General features: G+C 37.5%; 1 protein-coding gene across 12 annotated transcripts in view; it reads right to left on the reverse strand.

The window, feature by feature from the left end:
- LOC106080789 (myocyte-specific enhancer factor 2) overlaps positions 1-20,614 on the reverse strand; it is a 400,014-nt gene extending 379,400 nt beyond the window's left edge. For 4 of the 12 annotated variants that reach the window (XM_013242349.2, XM_013242347.2, XM_059368465.1 and 1 more), the window contains exon 1: positions 18,912-20,613. The gene's annotated coding sequence lies outside the window, so the exon portion shown is untranslated. Of the gene's footprint in view, positions 1-18,911 lie in introns of all 12 variants that reach the window. The other 8 variants (XM_013242350.2, XM_059368469.1, XM_013242351.2 and 5 more) reach the window with 3 other exon arrangements.
- Between the last annotated feature and the right edge of the window lie 602 nt (positions 20,615-21,216).

The following is a 21,216-nucleotide window of genomic DNA, read 5'->3' on the forward strand; positions in this document are numbered from 1 at the left end:
GAAAAAAAACAAAAAAACAGTGTTGCCAAAGGGCTAAAAAATCATTATTTATAAATTAAATGGTAGTTAAGGTTATGCACTAGAGGCAGCCTGTACAGAAGTCTCACTAAGGACACTTTAGTTGGCTATGAAACGAATCTAATGACCATCAAGCCCCCACGACCGCTAAGCCATAAATAACTAGCCACCAAGCCATTGCGGAAACTAAAATTAATTAAAACAGAAATAAAATTTGTATCGCTAATTTTAGCTTGCGCTCCCTTCCATGCCAGCGAAAATCCAAAATTTACGTAAAAAACGTCTCAACAAGTAAACGTCGCATTTTCCTAGTGTCTAATAGAATTACTAAATAAAATGTCTCTTCAAGTATAAAGTTCTATGCTCTTCCATGGTTTGTATGCGCGTACACCGGTATTTGTTTTAATAATCACCAACAAACTAATTAATTTCGCCAATAAATTCATGTGCACGTTTCTTAGGTCTATGTGCATACACACACAAAACATGTCGGATAAACAATGATCCAAATAATAAATTAAGTGTTAATCAATTTATAAAATAAACAATCAAATGATTTGACAAATAAATCTGTACAAAGTGACACTCTATTTAGATGTCGTGCCGTGTTGCAAAAAGAAATAAAAAAACGTAATTTTCCAAATGAATTCATTCGGGCAAATAAATTGGCACTTACATTTAAAAGCGAAAAAACTAACAATGCGTTAAGTTTGCCCAAAACGAATCTTATATACCCTCCATCAAGCTACGCGTGTCTTAAGTCGGCTGGGCAACATCTTTCTGTAGGCAGATATCAAAGTGGAATAATTGGAGGTCTTAAATGTATGTGAAAATATATTATAATATAAAAATTCACGATAGAGCGCAACCTATATGTGAAATTTAAAATTATAATACAGAAAACCTAATACAAAAAATCCTAATACAGAAAATCCTAATACAAAAGTAATAACAACCAAATGCAAATATGGAAAAAATTGTAATATTAAAAAAAAGAAATTCAAACATAAATATGACGAAAAATTAAATTGTTTTAAAAATCGAAATAAAATACAAGTCGTAAAAGAAATATGGATGTCGAATTTAATTCATCACTCAAAAGAAAGAATAGTCACACTGTAATCAACTGGGAAATAGTGGGCTGAAACCGTTTACAGGAAATATAATATGGACCACGCTCTTTCCGAATCTATTCAATTTGGAGCCCTAAGTATTCAAGAAACCAAGATATTGGCCATTTTTGGCAAAATTTGGTCATTTTTATATATGATGCCCCATTTTTCCAGGATAATGGCCCACTGTGGCCAACTGGGAAATAGTGGGCTGAAACCGTTTACAGGAAATATAACATGGACCACGTTCTTTCCGAATCACTCAATTTGGAGCTCTAAGTGTAAAAGAAACCAAGAAATATCCAGTAAATAAGAATTATTTTTCTTTTATTTTTTTGTGTTATGCGAGTTTTTCGTATAGTTTTAAAAATGAGGTTAGTTTTAAATTAATAAAATAATATATATATCCATATATATGTATGAACATAATATTGTGTTCAGTTTTTATTTAAAAACAGTTCATATATTGAAATGCATTTTTTAAATTATAAAATATTTACAAATTATATGCACATTTCTATGGAAATAACATGTTTTATTCTTTTAATTTTAATCTAGTCTTCAAAAATAATAATTTAGTCTAGAAATTAACAAAATCATGATAAACAAACAAGCAGTTAAGCAAACATTAAACAAACGAACAATAAAATCAATATATTTTTTACAGATAATAAGCGATGAATTTTACGTTTGTAAGGCACTCTTTTATAATATAACTAATTGAAAAGCCAATAAAATATAAAGATGACACAAATGCATGACTTGACATTACGTGAAATACAATTTTTAAATTATGTTATTACATATTTTATTTTTCAGAATATTAATAAATTTGTGTTAAAGTCTTTTTTTATCTTCATATATAATATTCCGGTATTTCCAGAAATTTACGAAAAACAATAATACAATAAACCAACGATTTAAAGAAACATATTTTACAGATGAAAAGCGTTTTATGAGTTCAAATGCAAATTATTCTGAAGGTGAAGCAAATGGTAAGGACATAATAGCGGGAAAAAGGCTCAGAGGAATAGAAAAATTTAGAGAGAGTGAGATTCTGAATATAAGTCTAGTCAATTTGAAGTAAAAAATTTAACGAAACTCTAAAAAATGTACGCAAAAAATACAAAATTAAAACTTAATTAAAGAAATTGACATCAGTTCTCTTTAATGAGATTGTACTTTTCAAGAGAATAAGATTAGCTTTATCGGTTTGCAGCAGCTCAAGTGTTAATTTTCAAAAGAACAAACTATTAATCAAGTTATTCGGTTCCATTAATCCGGTTATTTGTATGTAGACATTGAAAAACTGAGCTTAAGTCAATATCGATTTGATGGTTGTAAAATGGAAATGATTTTAAAGAATTGTTTTTTAACAAAAATTTCAATGAAATGTTTTCTAAAAGAAAATTTCTGAAAAAGAAAAATATCTGTGGCATTTTTTGGAAGATAATTTCAATGTATGTATGTACAGCGGTCAAAAAAAGTATTCATCATTCAATGTTTTTTTTTTAATAAGTCTACAAAAGACAATTGGAATAAAAACATATTAAACTAATGATGCAGTAGTGCTTGTGTGATATATATGTACACAATTTCATTGTTTTTAAAGAAAAAAATAGTATTTATTGGAACAAAAAGGGCCATTTTACAGCTGAACACAAAAAATTAAACAAAAAAAGTATTCATCATTGCAAAAAAACAAAAAAATAAATAACATAATTTAAAAAAATTAATACTTTGTTATTCGACCACTGCGTCTTATAACTTCTTTTAAACGGTTTGACATCGATTGGACTAATTTAGCGGTTATATTTTGGTCTATATTAGTCCATTCCTCCATTATCACCTGTTGCATTTGACTCTTGCTCGAAAAATTGCGCGTTCTCAATTTGCGTTCGAGATGTTCCCAAAGATGTTCAATTGGGTTCAAGTCGGGACTTTGAGGAGGAGTTTTAATGACTTTGGGGCAGTTATACAGCATCCACATCTTGGTATTTAAAGCAGAATGTTTGGGGTCATTATCTTGATAATATTGAAAGTTATTACCAAGCCCAAGTTTTACAGCACTATCTTTTAAATTCCTCTTTAAAATGTCAATGTAATACTTATGATCCATTACTCCATTAATAATTTCAAGATTTCCCGCTCCTGAAGCCGCCATACACCCCCAAACCATTAAACCACCTCCACCATGTTTTACAGTAGCAACTGTGTTTCGTTCTTCAAGCTCTGTATTTGGTTTTCTGTACACTATGACCTTTCCATCGCACCCAAAAAGATTAAACTTGCTCTCGTCTGCAAAAATGACTGTTTTCCAAAATGATTCGGGCTGTTTTACATACATTTTTGCGAAGTTTAGCCTTTTCACTCGGTTTATTTTATTTATAAAGGGCTTCTTACGTGCAGTTCTTCCTCTGTAACTATGCCTTTTGAGTGTATTTCGAATTGTTTGTGTAGTAACTTCCTTCCCTAAATATTCCATAGTGTTTTTACGAAGAATGGTCGCATTTGTCTTCGGAGTTTTCTGAACTTGCCGCACTAGCCAACGCCCATCTCCAACTGAAAGTGCTTTTGGTCGACCAGATCTTGGTTTATTGTCAACAGTTTTCGTTTCTGTCCACTTTCTGATGATGGATTGTATAGTAGATCGTGGTCTATTTAATATTTCACTGATAGTTTTTTGAGTTAAACCATTCCTGTGGTGTTTTATTATCAAAACTTTTACCTCATCAGAAACCTCGTTTTGCTTACGACCCATTTTGACAAAAACTATATTTTCAATGAAATTAAATATTTGCTGTCAAGGGCAAAGCCTCCTTTACTAAATAAAACAGAAAAGGGGGATTCCCAAATAATATTTGAATTTGACTTTGATGATAGCACATCAATGATGAATACTTTTTTTGTTCTGTTTTTGGTGTTATTATATAAAATTGCATTTTTTGCGCTAATTAAATTTATTTTTTGAATTTATTTTAAAACATATTACGAAAAATAAACTATTGCATAAAACTGCATTATTTGTTTACTTTAAATTTTCTTCAATTACCCAAAATAAGTGAATTTATTATCAATTTTGCTAATGATGAATACTTTTTTTGACCGCTGTATATGAGGTTTTAATTTCTTTTAAATTTTATTTCAGACAAATTTATTAAAATCAAAAAAAAAATTGTTCAACATTTCCCTCACGATAAATTTTCAACGCAATTTTCTTTTTCTTTCTCTGGAAAAATGGGGCATCATATATAAAAATGACCAAATTTTGCCAAAAATGGCCAATATCTTGGTTTCTTTAATACTTAGGGCTCCAAATCGAATAGATTCGGAAAGAGCGTGGTCCATATTATATTTCCTGTAAACGGTTTCAGCCCACTATTTCCCAGTTGGCCACAGTGGGCCATTATCTCTGCGAAATGAGGCATCATATGAAAAATTACTAAAAATTGCCAAAAATGGCCAATATCTTGGTTTCTTTAATACTTAGGGTTCCAAATTGAATAGATTCGGAAAGAGCGTGGTCCATATTATATTTCCTGTAAACGGTTTCAGCCCACTATTTTCCAGTTGGCCACAGCGGCCCATTATCTCTGCAAAATGGGGCATCATATGAAAAATTATTAAAATTTGCCAAAAATGGCCAATATCTTGGTTTCTTGAATACTTAGGGCTCCAAATTGAATAGATTCGAAAAGAGCGTGGTCCATATTATATTTCCTGTAAACGGTTTCAGCCCACTATTTCCCAGTTGGCCACAGTGGGCCATTATATCTGCAAAATGGGGCATCATATGAAAAATTACTAAAATTTGCCAAAAATGGCCAATATCTTGGTTTCTTTAATACTTAGGGCTCCAAATTGAATAGATTCGAAAAGAGCGTGGTACATATTATATTTCCTGTAAACGGTTTCAGCCCACTATTTCCCAGTAGGCCACAGTGGGCCATTATCCTGGAAAAATGGGGCATCATATATAAAATAAAAATGACTAAATTTCGCCCAAAATGGCCAATATCTTGGTTTCTTTAATACTTAGGGCTCCAAATTGAATAGATTCGGAAATAACGTGGTCCATATTATATTTCCTGTAAACGGTTTCAGCCCACTATTTCCCAGTTGACCACAGTGTGACTATTTTTTCTTTTGAGTGATAAATTAAATTCGACATCCATAATTCTTTTACGAATTGTATTTTATTTTGATTTTTATAACAATTTCATTTTTCGTCATATTTATGCTTGAATTTCTTTTTTTTATATTAGAATTTTTCCATATTTGCTTTTGGTTGTTATTACTTTTGTATTAGGATTTTCTGTATACGGATTTTTTGTATTACGATTTTTTGTATTAGGTTTTCTGTATTAGGTTTTCTGTATTATAATTTTAAATTTCACATATAGGTGGCGCTCTACCGTGAATTTTTATATTATAATATATTTTCACATACATACTACCCGTATTGTTATATGGTTCTGCGGCATGGGTGCTTGTGAAAGCAGATGAGGCAGTGCTTGGAGTATTTAAGAGAAAGATTATTCGTAAAATATATGGACCAGTTTGCGTTAATGGAGAATATAGGTGACGTATGAACCACAAGCTGTATGAGCTGTATGACGACGATAGCATAGTTACACGCATCAAAATACAAAGGCTGCTTTGACTAGGTCATGTTGTCAGAATGGATGAAGAAGCTCCAGCAAAGAATTCTTTTGAAGGCAAACACGGTGGTACACACAAACCGAGAAGACCAAAAGCCCGATCAAGATGAAGTCGTGGGAGACACCTCCAAACTAGGTGTCAGAGATTTTAGAATGAGCGCAGAAGATCGAGGCGCTTGGAAAGCTTTTCTTCGGTCGGCTAGGGGAACAAATGTTCTGTCATAGCTAATTAAAGTAAGTAAGGATGGTTCAACGGTAGGAATTTAGAAGGTATCTTCTTTCTTCTGTTTCTGTGGTATCACAATGGACGAAAACGTCTTAGTTAATCTGATGGCAGACTGCCACTTAAACCTAACCTAACTTAGCGTGCTTTCGACAGACGGACGGACATGGCTAAATCGACTTAGAATGTCAATACGTTCGTGAATATATTGGGTTGCCTAAAAAGTAATTACGGATTTTTCATATAGTCGGCGTTGACAAATTTTTTCACAGCTTGTGACTCTGTAATTGCATTCTTTCTTCTGTCAGTTATGAGCTGTTACTTTTAGCTTGCTTTAGAAAAAAAGTGTAAAAAAAGTATATTTGATTAAAGTCATTCTAAGTTTTATTAAAAATGCATTTACCTTATTTTAAAAAATCCGCAATTACTTTTTGGGCAACCCAATATATGTATATACTTTGTTAGGTCTCAGATCAATTTTTTGATGTGTTACAAACGGAATGACGAAATTAGTATACCCCGATCCCATGGTGGAGGATAAACTAATGTCTTAATGGCTTATTTATGGAAACATTTTGCATTAAATGACTTGCTGTTAAACCTACAAAGCTACTCGAGAAACTTCAATTTAAGGAAAGGGTAGTAAGATTTACCGATAACAGGTAGTTTTTGCTAAGTGTATAACGTTCAATGTCAACTGTATAGCTCAATGGATTCTTTGTCTCTGTCCAAGCGTTTCTTAACGTCGAAAGCCCCACTTCGTTAAATCATTCACCAAGCCCAAGTCAATTGAAATTTGCTTTAAACATTTGCCTCAAGTGAAATGTGTGTCCATAATTGATAAATTATTTAAATTTATGCTTCCTCCTTTTTGCCCTGCGCCTTTTTATCATTCGCTATGTAGAGTGAGGCGGGAATTCTATATCGTGCACGTATCGTTTCTTACTATTTATCTCCTTCTTTTCTCTGTTGTTTTTCCCAATCAATTATGCTTGTTTTTTGTTGTTGGGAACCCATTGGCTGGTAGACTACGAAGTCTCTTATGGCGTCCGCTTGAATCTTTTCCTATACAATTCTCCAAAAAAAAAATTGAAAATTCAAGCTTTGTAAATGCAAAATTAATTGACATTTGACAGAAGCATAGGAAATGACACGCTGCATAATAATAACAAACAAACTAAACGCTCATTCTCATACACACAACAAAAAAATGCCACCAAATGAATGAGAATAACAAAATAAAAGGCGATGATAATACAATCATCGAGAATTGGATGGCTTGCTGCTGGCTAGTGTGCAAATGGGTATCGCCATAAGCAATCAAGATGGGCATAAAAATTGCGCCATTTATTAGGTATGCTGCTCTGATAATAATCGCACATATGTAACAATTTTCTTTGTATCTCGAATGATTATAAAGATTGGCAAAGTGGCGACATTTAATAGTGAAAGATGTTTATATGAGGTATATATCTATACTAACTGGCCCGGTGTGCTTCTCAACAACTATAAGCGTTTGGGGCCACCTTTTGACTTGGTCCAAACTTGAAAATTTTTATATATTCGCATTGATCTCTCATTAGAATTCCATATTGTCCCATTTGGTATATGTCTCAATTGTCTCATAATTTTGGGGTGAGCAACTTCCCGGGAATTGGCTTAAATTTTTATATAATTTTCGTATTCTTCTCTCAAATACCCTTCGTTTGAGTCCTATCTGATCCCGTTCAGTGTACATGTCCATTTGCTGCATAATTTTGGGATGGTGCGACCCGCCTGGGAATAGATTTTAAACTTTTATATAAGTGTCGTATTCTTCTGTCAACTACCTTTCATTTGATACCCATATTGCCACAATCGGTAAATTTGGGCGGTTATTGGGGGTGGGGCAGCACCCCGGCACGAGAGGTCGAATTGTTGTATGAAGTTCATGCTCTACTCTTAAATACTTTTCATTTGATACCCATATTGTCCCAATCGGTAAACATGTTCGTTTGGATGAATTTTCGGGTAGGGCGTCCCCCACGGTTATTTGACCCTATATTTGTATATAAATTTTGTGTTTTTGGGCTACCATAAGGTGGTATACAAAATTTTACTTAAATCGATGCACCGATATCTGGCGTATTTGAAAATTGCGGTTAGGGGGAGGGTCCGCCCCCCCCTCACGGATATCGCAAAAAGAAGTTCTCTATTTTCACCGGGGCTAAACACTAGCATCTCTAAGAATTTCATGAAAATGAAATGACAAACAAACAAAGTGGAACACAAAGATTAGCATGTCCGCCTATGACGCTGAACGCCTGAGTTCGAATGGTGATTTTTCCCTCCCTCTCCCCAAAGAGGTGTCGCACTGCGGCAAGCCATTCGGACTTGGCTATCATTGAGCTAAAACTTGAATTGGACCCCACTCAATAATACGTGAGCTAAAACTTGAATTGGGCCGCACTCAATAATACTCCTTAATGGAATGTTAATGGCGAAATTTGCAATTTTTACGGAGGCCGCAGAGGTTACCATGTCCGCCTATAACGCTGTAAGCCTCGATTCGAATCCTGGCGAAAATATCAGAAAAAAAATTATCAGCGTTGGCTTTCCCCTCCTAATCCTTGCGACATTTGGGAGGTACTATACCATTTGGTATGGCAGCCATGTTAAAACTTCTCCCCAAAGAGGTGTCGCGCTATGGCAAGCCATTCGGACTCGGCTATAAAAAGGAGGTCCATTATCATTGTGCTTAAACTTGAAGCGGACAGCTCTCATATATATGTGAGAAGTTTGCGTCTGTTCCTTAGTGAAATGTTCATGGCTAAATTTGCATTTTCATATATATTTATATGTTTCTAGCTGAACCAGGCCCGTTCCTCTGCCCCTTCATGAACTCCTATACCTTTTGAGCCCTGTATTGGCATGATCGGTAAAAAAAGTCCTGTTGGGGCTTAGTACAGCACCTCAGACATTTCGCCCCAAATATGGATTCCGATCCGTGCTCTACTCCCGAAGAACATTCATTTGAGCCCCATATTTCTATGGTCGGTATATATGTCGGATTTGGATGTGTTTTTGGGCGTGGGGCGGCCCCCAAACACTTGAACCGATATTTGGATATCAGATTCGTTTTCTATTCTCTAATACCTTTCATAGCATTCATTGATAAGTGAGAAGTTTGCCCTGTTCCTTCATGGAATGTTAATGGGTAAATTTGCATTTTTATCTCCGAGTTCGGTTTTTTTTAATTAGGATAAAGAGGGTCCTCCCCCTTCAGATATAAAAAAATTAAGTTGCCTATTTTCACCACGGGACCATTTTGCATCATCTGTAAAAATTCAGTTGGATGTAGCGGCATTCTGCAATCAGACTCACATAGATATCCTTTTCCATTCTATGCGACTAAGCTGGTTCAAGCTTGGTATCGTATCCGCACCCATGATCCGTAGTCTGTTTGCCGCAAAAGCTGGTCATTGCTGCTAAAACGCCTTACGTCACTTGCAACACCTATTCTGCATAAATGCGCTCGTAGTCCTATGTGATCGGTAATGCTACCGAAAGCCATACTGACCTCCTTCCAACTTTCGGTCAGTAATAGTCTGACATTTCAAGATCTTGATACCTCCATTAAAATTTAGTTGACCTACCGACAGTTTCGCTGTTACACAATGCGCGTTCTTTACCCACGCCTTTAACTCGAACTGTGTCGCCCCGACGAAAGGTTTTCCATTTACCAAGCTTGCTGATGGCAAGCTTGCGAATTGTTCGTAGAGACCAGAGCCCCTACGAGCAATTCGTCTGCCCTTTCGTTCTCCTCTTTCTCCGTAATGGCTAGGCAAGTAGACGATACGAATTATGCTAACCACAAAGAAGTCTTTGAATTGCTTTTTACCCTCCAAGACTGTTCGGAACCTTACCGTTTTGGTTGTTATAGCCATGATGGTCAGTTAACTGTCTGTTAAAATATTCAGATTCGACGTACTCTCCTTAAAACAATAAAAAATCACGCATCCGTGCTCGCCTGGATTTTCGCAATATGGTCAAACAAACGGAAACAGATTTCAGACCCTGGGTCCCAATATAAACCCCATGGCACACACAGTCCCCTAGATTTGATCAGCATGAACTTATGGTGGCAATACCAGAGTTCGGTCTATCCCCCATTGTACCGCTGAAGCAGTGCCTCGCACTTAACCTCAAGAGTCATCTCAGGTATTCGATTCGAAACCTCTTCCTTTCCATCCAGGTTTCCTACCGCGATAGTATGACCAGCTCCTATCTCCTATCTATTTTTGCATCCCTTCAAGTCTTCACGCATTGGCTGCCTTGTACTTAATTTCTAAGTCTATGTCTATAGCCGTTATCCTCCGGAGGCGTAGTGTAAATTAAACTAGTTTGAATGAGTAGTCCGCCATGCCAGGTCAGTTTGGCCTAGAGTGATACACTAGACAGAAAGAAAAGAGAAAATGATGCGAGACTTCCCAGAGGCACATTCGCAAGGATCGCAGAAAAACTGTCACCTCATGATGGAGAGCCTGCCTCCCTGCAGACCCAGGCGTAAACGGAGCAAGTACTCGACAGTCTCTTCTCCTCGTCAAGACAATTCATGGCACAGTGCCTGTTTATCGCCTTTTATCGAACGCCAGTAATTCCTACGTCCACCTCCGGTTGATGGCTGGCCAGAGCGGACTATCGCTGTGCCCTTATCCCTCACATAAGCACATATGTTCCCTCGCCGGACCTAATAGCACCTTTCGTCAAAACCATACCAACCCGTCCAGAAATCTCAGATTTCCCAGAGGCACGTTCGAAAGATCAACCACCTCGCAGAAAAACCTACTCTCCAGAATGAAGAGCCTGCGTCCCTGCCGACCAGGACATGAAAAGAGCAAGTCATCGACAGTCTCATCCTCAACCTCAACAAGACAACTCACGTAGAAATCGATGTGCGGTATTCCCTTGCGCGCCACCATGCAGCCTATGGCACAGTGTCCGTTTTTATCCACTGTCAAGGTGCTCAACGACCTCTAATCGAATGCCAGTTACTTCTACGATCACCACCTTCGAACCCTTCCTGGCGTATTCGACGAACCCTTCCTGGCGTATTCGACCATACTTATCACTCAAGTAAACACATACGTGACTTTCCCTGATATCATAGATCTTCCCGTTGAAACCATTCTGTCCCGTCCACAAATCTCAGAAGACTTCCCAGAGGCACGTTCGCAAGAAAATTTGCACGGTCGCAAATTCCCTTCCTCAGACAGAAACCTTTCGTCCCTGCAGACTCATCCTCATCAAGACGACTCCTGCCGAATTCATTGTGCGGTATTCCCATCCGACATAATGCACAGTGTTCGCGTATGGCCTCTGTCAAGGCGTTCAGCGACCTCTAATTTAACGCCAGTACGTTCACCTATGGTTAATGGCAGGTCAGAGCGGACTAGCGGTCCGGCACCCAACCACAAAGTCCTATCCCGCCATCAATCCCGCACTGCTACTATAGTGAACAGCTCGAAAAATGTCACGTTATCAAGACCGGCAGCTGATTCGCCTGAGGAATTTGTCCGCCCCTCATTTCGTGGAATCTCATCACGTCCCGTCACATTATGAACCCGGCGTCTATCCAAGGACTTCAAATAAACCGTCACACAGTTCGATCTCACCATCGTCCAACCTTCGCCATTGAGCGTCGCCACTCTATCCACATAAATCCTGAGTTTTGAGACGGCCAATCCCTTTCCAAGATTTCTCTTGAGACTACCGTACGGCACAGACCTCCGTATGAAGACCCGCAGCCTCTTGGATGAATGCAATGGGAAGTCTGGGGTAGCCTGATCAGCCACAATTTCCCGTCTCAACTAAGGAAGTCTATCTCAATGTTTTGAGAATTTTACAATCGATAGTACCAAGCTTCTCAATTAATTTAAGAGCGAGGCACCTTTACAAATCCTACTCTTAGAGGGGCGTATATTTTTGCCATATTTGATGGATGGCAAATGATAGGCAAGCGAAGATGAACCCATTTTCTTTTTCCTCAAAACTCGAACCATATATTTTCGTCAAAAACCTCTACAGACCAAGAGCCGACAACAAGCAGCAACTCCATCTGTCAAGGTTTCAGTAGCAGTCAACATGCTTGATACCTCTACCGCATCTGTTGGGTCTTTGGAGTCAATGCTTAGCCTACACACGGGCTTTAAACCTCTCAAACTACCGAAGATGCAGATGCAAACCACCAACCGAACTATAGTAGCTCTCTTGGGGGATTGTATAACAGTCACTAAAATATGTTATACACCCATTACGAGGTGCAGAGTAGAGGTGTGCACGTGAGTTGTCGTGTCACGCGTGAGTCACGTGATTCGTGAGTGAGATCCATATCTAATCGTGCGTGATTGAATTAAAATTCTACGTGCGTGAACGTCAGTGAGTGAAATCATGCTCCCGACAGTAATGACGACTCACGAGACACTCTAAACTCACGAAACACTCACGAGACAATCACGACATAAAAAAGCCGTGAGTGAGCGTGCGTGAGCAACATTTTTTTCTCTTTAGCGTGTGTGAGCGTGAGTTAATCCCTAGTACAGACATTTACCGGCACGGGATAACTACACAGGCTGGAACATTGAGATCCCATCTGTGTGGTTTTCATTGCTATTCCGACAACCTTAGCTGTGAGCTAAGGGGCGCGTCCACAAGTTGCGGATAATGGGATACGGAGTAGCTGCAACGGCAGTCGCGGACAATTAGCGGTATTGAACGGAGAGTCTCAGTGAGAGGTGGGGTGGCATCGGCTCTTGCACAAATACTGAGTATCTATGATGCTCGATATGACAAGGCGAGTTATTGACGTCTTTAAATAATCAATGACCACCTTGTTCCCGCGGCGATCGGTCCTTTGGACCTGAACGAGCTTACTTACAAAGGACGAGGATCGCCACCTACACATGAAAAAGTGGCTACAACTACAACAACAGAGATATTCTTGCGGAAAATAGCCCCGAGAAATTTAAATATATTATAGTTGGAAAGTCCTTGTAGGGCATTTGCTCTTTCCTACGAATCAAAATTTTGTAAATAACTTAGATCTACCAACTTCTTAAAAAATATTATTTCAAATTCCTCAAAGCACAAAAACAAGAAAGAAGAAAAAGAAACCCCCAACTCTTTACAAAAATTTCCAAAAACCTCCAGCTGTAAACTCCTTAAAAAACAACCTCTTCTTGATGCTTAGTTTTTGCGTTTTTCTAGCTTTTGTTTTTAAGCCTCCTTTGGGCGTTATCCAACCCAATGCGAACGGACAACAAAAAAACGAAAACTCCTTATATAAATGCACTCATGTATATTTAATAATAATGGCTTACTCTTCGTAGCTGCTGCTCCTTCACAAAATAAAACCTCTTCACTCATAATGCGATTAAATGACGCATTTCTAAAACACGAACCTCCAGGTAACACTTAACAATACGTCAGTGGCCATAGAGAGCGCGCTTTTCAATATGAAATGGGAAGTTTTGTTGCCTCCATATGCGTGTCTAACATGACTCAATTGCCTGAGTTGCTGCAATACACACGACACATAGATGGCATGGTTTGCTACTTTGTGTTATAATATTCATAGCGCCAATACGAAAAAACCAACAAGGAGGTGGTTCCAATATGTCTGTTGGTTATCTAATAATAATGTGTAATAATGTCGGAAAAAACTTTACTGAGAGTTGTAGGGAGGCAAAAAGGAATAGATATGTTCATGGGGGGTAGGGAATAACTTTGACCATTTTTGCAGCAATATTATGTTCCACATTTGCTACATAAACCAAAGGATTCAAATGTTATGTACAATGAGTTAAAAAAGTTGTTGCTTTTTGTAGCTTTATCCAAATATAGACCGATTTGAACCATATACGACACGGATGTCGAAAAGCGTAGCATAAGTCACTGTCCCGAATTTCGGCGAAATCGGACAATAAATGCGACTTTTATGGGCCCAAAATGTTAAATCGAGAGATCGGTCTATATGGCAGCTATATCCAAATCTTAACCGATCGGAGCCAAATTGAATAAGGATGTCGAGTGGCCTAACAAAACTCACTGTCCCAAAATTCGACGAAATCGCGCAATAATTGCGCCTTTTATGGGCCCAAAACCTTAAATCGACAGATCCATCTATATGGCAGCTATATCCAAATCCGAACCGATCGGAGCCAAATTGATGAGGGATGTCGAGTAGCCTTACACAACTCACTGTCCCAAATATCGGCGAAATCGGACAATAAATGCGACTTTTATGGGTCCAAAACCTTAAATCGAGAGATCGGTCTATATGGCAGCTATATCCAAATCCGGACCGATCTGGGCCATATTGACGAAGGATATCGAAAGGAAATCGGATTATAAATGCGCCTTTTAAGGGCCCAAGACTTTAAATCGAGAAATCAGTCTATAGGGCAGCTATATACAAAACTGAACCGATCTGGACCAAATTGAAGATGGATGTCGAAGGGCCTAATACAACTTACTGTGCCGAATTTCGGCAAAATCGGCCAATAAATGCGTATTTAATGGGCCCAAACCCTTAAATCGAGAGATCGGTCTATATGGCAGCTATACCCAAATCTGTACCGATCTATGCCATGTTGCAGAAGTATGTCTAGGGTCTTAACACAACTTACTGTCCTAAATTTCGGCGAAATCGGACAATAAATGCGCCTTTTATGGGCCCAAAACCTTAAATCGAGAGATCCATCTATATGGCAGCTATATCCAAATCTTAGCCGATCGGAGCCAAATTGAGTAAGGATGTCGAGTGGCCTAACACAACTCACTGTCCTAAAATTTGGCGAAATCGGATAATAAATGCGCTTTTTATGGGGCCAAGATCTTGAAACGAGAGATCGGTCTATATGGCAGGTATATCGAAATCTGGACCGGTCGGGGCCAAATTGAAGAAAGATGTCGAGAGGCCTAACGCAACTCACTGTCCCAAAGTTCGCGAACATCGGGCAATAAATGCGTCTTTTATGGGCCCAAAACCTTAAATCGACAGATCGGTCTATATGGCAGCTATATCCAAATCCGAACCGATCGGTGCCAAATTGATGAAAGATGTCGAGTGGCCTAACACAACTCACTGTCCCAAAATTCGACGAAATCGGGCAATAATTGCGCCTTTTATGGGCCCAAAACCTTAAATCGACAGATCCATCTATATGGCAGCTATATCCAAATCCGAACCGATCGGAGCCAAATTGATGAAGGATGTCGAGTGGCCTAACACAACTCACTGTCCCAAATTTCAGCAAAATCGGATAATGAATGTAGCCTTTATGACTTAAAATTCAGTTTTTATGGGCCTAAGACCTTAAATCGACGGATCGCTATATATATGAGTGGGCTATATCAAGATATAGTCCAATAGAGCCCAGCTTCGAACTTAACCTGCCTATGGACAAAAAATAATCCTCCATGTTTAGGTCAACATCTCTTTGTTTGAAAGACTATAGCAGGATTTCAACAGAGAGATGGTCGGACAAACGATTGAACAGACGGACAGACATGGCTGGATCGTCTTATATATATTTACGAGTATCAAGAATATATTTTTGTTAAGGTGTCGCCCGTGGCCATATGAACAAACATGGGTCTTCCATATTTGGTCAGCCAACAGACCTCAAGATGCTATATCCAGTCATGTAAGCTATAAGTCCAAAACGATCTTCTAACGAGGTCGAATATGACCATTTAGAGAAAAACAAAATGCTCCGTGAGAGATATGTGGCTACATTGGAAAAAGACCCTTCCACATTTGGTCAGCAGACGGGCCTCGAGATGCTATATCTAGTCATTTATGCTATTAGTCCAAAAAGATCTGCTGACGTGGTCATTTCTGAAAAAGAAATTGTTCCTGGAGAGAAATGTGGCCATCATGGCCACATGGAAAAAGACGGCTCTTCCACATTTAGTCAGCGGATAGGTCTTGAGATGCTTTATAAAGTCATTTAAGCTATTAGCCCAAAAATATCTCCTAACGAGGTCGAATATAGAATATGATACATTTTCCTGTGGAAAAGGGTAATAAAACTACCCTTTCCTTTGGTAAAGGGTAATAAAACTAGCCCTTTCCTTGGGTAAAGGGCAATGAAACTACGCCTTTCTATTGTTAAAGATAATAAAACTACCCTTTCTATTGCTAAAGGTAATAAAACTACACCTTTCTTTGGTAAAGGGTAACAAAACTACCCTTTCCTTTGGTAAAGAGTAATAAAACAACCCTATCCTTTAGTAAAGGGTAATAAAACTACCCTTTTCTTTGGTAAAAGGTAATTCAACTACAATTTCCTTTGGTAATTAAACCAACCTTTCCTTTGTTAAAGGGTAATAAAACAACCCTTTTCCAATGTAAAGGGTGATACAACTACACTTTTCTAAGGTTAAGTGTATTACAACTACCCTTTCCTAAGGCAAAGGATAACAAAACTCCCTTTCCTGCGGTAAATACTAATAAAATACCCCTTCCTAAAGTAAGGAGTAATAAAACTACCCTTTCCTAAGGTAAGGGTAGTACAACTACCCTTTTCTACGATAAATGGTAATAAAGCTGTCCCTATTCAGGTAGAGGGCAATAAAAGTACCCTTTTCTAAGGTAGGGGTAATACAACTTCCATTTTCTGAAGGTAACGGGTAATAAACCCGCCCTTTTCTAAGGTAAAGGATATTCAAACTACCCTATTCTAAAGTAAAGTGTAATAATACAACCCTTCCCTAAGGTAAAGGGTAATAAAACTACTCTTTTCGATGATAAAGGATAATAAACAAGCCTTTTTCTAAAGTAAAGGATAATAAAACTACCCTGCTGTAAAGGTAAAGGGTACTAAAACTAACCTCTCCCAAGGCAAAGGGAATAAAACTACTGCTTCCTTAGTAAAGGGTAATAAAACTAGCCCCTTCAAAGGTATAGGTAGAGGGTAATAAAGCTGCCCTTTTCGAAGGTAAAGGGTGATAAAACCACCCAATTTCAGGTAAAGGGTAATAAAAATACCCCGTTTCTAAGGTAGGAGTAATAAAACTACACTTTTCTGAAAGTAAATGGTAAAAATCCACCCTTTTCAAGTTAAAGATATTCAAACTACCCTGTCCTAAAGTAAAGGGCAATAAAACTGCCCTTTTCGATTATAAAGACTAAAAAAACGACCTTTTTCAAAGGTAACAGGTAATAAACTACCCTTTTCGACGATAAAGGGTAATAACCCGGCACGGGTTAGCTGTGAGCACCACATAGGCTGTGTGTGTGAACGTAGTGAATTTCCGAACATCGTATTCTCTGACAAAAAAATGGATAATTCAACACTTTGTAAACAGTCAAAATAATCGTTTTCATTAAAACCGAGTGCAAGTACGAGAATTTGAGCCATGAACGGCCAGCTGTACCAAAATTCTGTTACTTATAACGAAATTCGTTTAGTTAAATTTATCAAAAAAAAAAATCCTTTGCACTAACGATTATGTTATTCTCTAAATCCTAGTTTACAAAAATCGTTGTCTATTTTTTCTCCTTGGCAACTCTACCCAAAGAAACGAAAAGCACAAAGAGGAATAGGCAAAAATAATAAATAATACTTCTTAAAGCCTGAAATTCTTCTTTTTTAACTTAAAATCATCGCAAATCTAAATAAAATGTACACAATTATTTAGGAAAAGCGTTATAAATCCTAATTTAGCACGCTAACGCGCTTATTAATTAATAGTGCAGACGTATCCGAAATTTTTAAAGAAAAAACAAGAGAAAAATACTCTCCACTGTAATTAATGATTTTTACATCTCGTCGTTAAGCCTAGTACTGACTTCATTCGCAGCGAAAATGCCTATTAAAATTTTGCGAAATCCGACAAACTTATTTTTGGCCAGAACGCAAGCAAAAGTCAAACAACAACATACAACATAGACAACAGTATTGAAGCAGAGTTTAAACGGACCATTTCGTGACCATTTAATTACATTTGCAATTAAAATTGTCCGAAATTTATCCCGATGCAGCGACATGTCGCGACTATTCTACTCATAGAACTTGTACGGAATGTGTTCGCATTATCTTCGTCACCATTCTTTTATAGTGCGTTTTGACAGTTGTTCGTGTAAAAAGTCGAAGTCAGTACTAGGGTTTACAGTAAACACTGAACAATTGTCCGTCGTTTAGTTGAGGATTTAGTTGGGCAACTGCGACCGCCGAATGCCGCTCACCAATTGTTTTCATCAAGCCTGGCATCAAAGTAATTGCAAATTATTATGGGAACAACATTTTTGAATTTTAGATTGCTTCCACGCCTTTCTGTCATTTGAACCTTATGTTTGGCGGTTAAGAATCGCTAGATTTTCTTCATTTCAAAATCTTAATGAAAGAAAAACAAAATATGTACATACAACTCTGCTTTCAAGTTTAAGGTAATTTGTCTTTCAAGCAACATGGCAACGTCAAACAAATGCCGCTGCTGCTGACGAATGGAGACGATCAACCGGCAAAAACGAATGAGCTGAGCGCGCTGAAGGAATTTTCTCGATTTCAAGGTCGTTCATAGAGACCACAAACAATCCAACCAACAAACACAATGAACCCAACAGCAAAGGCAGAAAGACTAGAAATGTGAAGTGGAAGAAAAAAAAAGAATTTTGTTACAAGACAAGGACAGTAACTACGTCAGCCCAGCAAAACGAACAGCAACAACGAAAGCTGAACAAAAAAAAAAATATTGCAAGAGTATTACAAAAACCCATAGGTTGTTTGGAATGCTTATGCCTACTTTTGTAGATACTTTTATGGAGGAATCTTTGCGTGTATGTATGTTTGTGTGTGCTAAAAGAAGTAGATAAGAAAATGAAAGGAATAACTACTACACAGGAACACTTACCTCGGATTTATGAAAAATTGTTGAGATTGTTGCAGGTTCTTTTTTTCACATAAGTATTTTTTTGCGATTTTTTAACAACACGAAATAAGTATAAGCACTAATTTTTTCTCATTTCAGACACTTGTTTGCATAAGAAACTTGTTTTTATTTCAAGATTTTGGCTTTTCTTTTTTATTTTTATTCACACAATTTGATTGCAATTATTTAACAATAACAAATTCTCCCATATGCTTTTTTTATTTTGTTTTGTTTTCTATTTTATTTCTTATTAAATTTTTTCTACTATAGCGGGGGGTTGCATGGGGTGTATGGGTGATAAGCAAGATTTTTTCAACACACTCGTTAGCTCACTTTAGCCTCTTTCTTACTCTCTCACATACAGCTGGGCTGACGTTTGTTTACTTTTCACCTTAGCTTGATGTTGTTTGGGGGAGAATTGAATTTGCAAATTTTTGTTGAGTTAAAAAAGAGCGCGCAGGTTTTGGAGAAGACTTTGTGTATTTGAAAACCCTTTTTTGTTTGCAAAATTATTGTTGCTTAAGGTTTTGGGTTTTCTTAAATTATAATTAAAATGACTTCCGGGTAGCTATTGAAAAAACGGTTTTTCGAAGACCCCACGAGTTATTTTACTTTTTATGCTTTTCAACACTTTTAATTTTTTCATTAAACTCACCACAGACGTTGACTGCGCTGCTACTCGTTTATATTTTTTTATAATGAACGAAGTTATCGCACGTTTTTCCTTCTTCTTCTCGTTCTTTAGTATTTACTCAATTTACACGATATTTTGTTTTGCTTTGGTCATTTTACCACCTCACACTCGCTGGGCACTCATTCACTCACTCATATGTATGTGGTGAATTTGTAAGTTTTGTAAACTTTTATATTTTTTACGCTTTTATCAACAAAGGCTTATGCATATGATGATGATGGTATGTTTGCAATTTCCTGCTGCTGCTCATGTAAAATTTTCCATATTTTAGTATTCCTCCACCACTGCTCTTGTGTAATTAAGAATTTTTCACCATCACATTGGTTAAACAGTTTCTAGCATCGTCGTAACAGCACTCACTATACATACGTACATTCCAATTGAAATCAAAATTATTCTTTTTTTTTTTCTTTCACCAAAAGAGCAAACGCAAAACCTTACACTTAACCACGCATTTGTTATTGTTGTTAGTCGTTTTTCTACACCGCTTGGAAAGAGGGGGGCTCTGGTTTATTCATAAGTTTTGTTCTCCATGGAGGTGTGCTGGGGTCTAGGTTGAACCCAAAAACAATAGCCACATTGGAACGTGTTTCATTAGTCAACAGAGTAGTAAAATACAAAGCACAACGATTTTATGAAACGTTTGTTTTCACGACAATGCAAACGAGAAACTAAAGTGAGGGGGGCACTTTAAAACGCGCGCGACACGGCGGCACAAACGACACTGACACTTGTCTTTTGCAAAGTTTGACAAACGAATGAATCCGAAAATTGTTTTCATAATTTACGCTATGGCAAACAAAACCCCAACACCCCAAGAACAACAACAACCAAAACACATAGGCATCAAAAATCACTAAGCCACCACACTCACACACACGCACACAAACACGCGCGAGCAAAACAGCCAGCCAACCAGTCACTAAAACATGCATAAAAGAGACGGCACAGCCAGTTGTGTTGTTTCACCTTAACGACACAGATTATACACCACAATGTACATGGGAGCACAATTCAAGTTTTCTTGTCAGTCATTCTTGTTGTTGGTGTTCTTCATTCTTCTTCCAATCGTCTTTGGGTTCGTTCGTCGTGCCAGCCCCTCACGGTAGTGAATAACGTTCACTCTCTTATTCACAAACCATGTTTATTAACATATGTGGCCAATGGTCAACCATGGTTTACATTTCACGAAACGCTCATAGGTTTAGGATTTACCCATTATTATTTTTAATATTATTGTTCATGTAAATAGCAGAAAACTTGAAAACTAAGTTGTTTGCCAATAAACCATGTGTTGATTTGTGGAGCTGAGTTTTGTGGAAACGAAAAATGATTGAAACTAACCAGTGTGGTGTGTTTTCACACATCTGATTTAATTTTGAGGTGGGCAGCGAGTTAGTGGTAGGTTAGCATTTTCCGTTACGTTATAAATATTTACATTAAAAGCCTTTGATAGCTCTGTGTTCATGTTTTTAACTAAAGGAAGAGCGAGGGAGAAGAAAGTACACCAATTTAACTTTAGGAATAAAACCTCTCTCACATTACTCGCTGTGCTAGACTATAGTGCCCATTCCTCGAATGTATGCTACTAAC

The sequence above is a fragment of the Stomoxys calcitrans genome, chromosome 5 (genome assembly GCF_963082655.1).
Source record: "Stomoxys calcitrans chromosome 5, idStoCalc2.1, whole genome shotgun sequence".
In the NCBI taxonomy this organism is placed as follows: Eukaryota; Metazoa; Arthropoda; class Insecta; order Diptera; family Muscidae; genus Stomoxys; species Stomoxys calcitrans.